General features: G+C 43.8%; 1 pseudogene; it reads right to left on the reverse strand.

The window, feature by feature from the left end:
* Window positions 1-3: 3 nt before the first annotated feature.
* LOC132009305 (mortality factor 4-like protein 2) lies at window positions 4-1,123 on the reverse strand (annotated as a pseudogene).
* Window positions 1,124-1,490: the final 367 nt, after the last annotated feature.

The following is a 1,490-nucleotide window of genomic DNA, read 5'->3' on the forward strand; positions in this document are numbered from 1 at the left end:
GTGGTACTCAGCCGAAGCCACTTTGTAATCACTGGCAGTAACCAGAGATGCAACATTCTTTGCCAGATATTTTAGGAAAAGATGCAATAGCCTAACAATAATGCAAGGCTCTTCTCATCAAGGGGCGTATATGCCAACATAGCTCTGATTCTTACAAATAATCTCAGTAGGTGTGGGGCTCCATAAACCTGGGACATTGGTGCATCAGGGTGAGCCAAGAGGATTTCTGCATACTGGGGCCTCTTAAATTTGTAGAGCAGCTAAATGCCCAACATCACATTGAAATATTCTTTTATTCCTGACACAAATTCATTAATTGTGTATTCCTTGTTACCAACATTTTCCTGCGACTTTTTGCAATTTGCATGCTCTTCCAGAATGGCATCTACATTTTTCTTAGCAGCAAGTTGAAAGAGCTGCTTCTGCCTGGTAACTAAGTTCCAGTCCTCAACAAGCCATGGTTTTAATTCTTCAGGAATCTTCACTTTAACTTCCATTCTATTCTTAAAGGCCTCCTCACTTTCAACAGTGGGATCAGCCCAGGCCCTTTTCTTCCAAGGTGGCTGGGGTGCATCGCTGGTACTGCCACCACCTCCATTTCCAGGAGTCTTCTGCTTGTTCTTTCTTGTCTTCCTCACAGATCCTGAAGGGGGGTTCTCTGCAGATCGACCTACCCCATCGGCCCTGGGAGATCCGGTTCCAGATTCTTCTTCTGTGGACCAGCAGTCTTCTTTCCTGAGGAAGCCCCTCTCATCTTACTTCTCTGCATATTGCTTCTCATTCTTTTCTTAAAGTTGTCTTTTTTTTGCATATTTTTGTCCATTAGTTTGAGAACCCTGCTTTCTGGAACTCATTCAACCCTGTTTTTATTCCAAGCAATAATCCTCTCCCTTATTTCCCTTCCAAGAACTCCTAGTGTTTTCCCAGATGGAACCTCCTAGATTTCCTGGAATGGTCTGGAAGGATGAGGGTGGGGACACAACCTAGTTTCTGTAATCAGGGATGGTTCTGCAATCAGGATCAGATCTTCTGATCCTTACAATACAGCAAACTTAGTTTTTCTGATGATGGCCTGAAACAAGAATCCAGTTCTTTCCAACAGCCGGTGTGTGATCACTGCCATTCCTCCAACCGTTATAGTCCTGACATATGTTTTAATAAAAAAAAAAAAAAAAAAAAGTCTTCAAACGACTGTTCCATCTCCTAGGGCATGGTGTAGTTTTCTTCTGAGAAGAACTTCCCCCAAAATGATTAATACATAGATAGCAGGCCACAAGGACCTGACGCTGATGTGAATCCAAAGTAAGAAGGGACTCAAATGCTCGCTTCTCTGCAGTGTTGAAAAGGACACAGTCATAGAGTTTTGGGACAAGTTGGTGTCCCAGCAGCTTCTTAGGCCAGTGTTATCCTAGGATGGAAGGCTCAGGGTTTGAAGTCTCCCAGGTCTCCATGGTTCCTGTGGACACATTGGTGCAATGCTCAGCAGGTTT

The sequence above is a fragment of the Mustela nigripes genome, unplaced genomic scaffold, assembly GCF_022355385.1.
Source record: "Mustela nigripes isolate SB6536 unplaced genomic scaffold, MUSNIG.SB6536 HiC_scaffold_12456, whole genome shotgun sequence".
Classification (NCBI taxonomy): Eukaryota; Metazoa; Chordata; class Mammalia; order Carnivora; family Mustelidae; genus Mustela; species Mustela nigripes.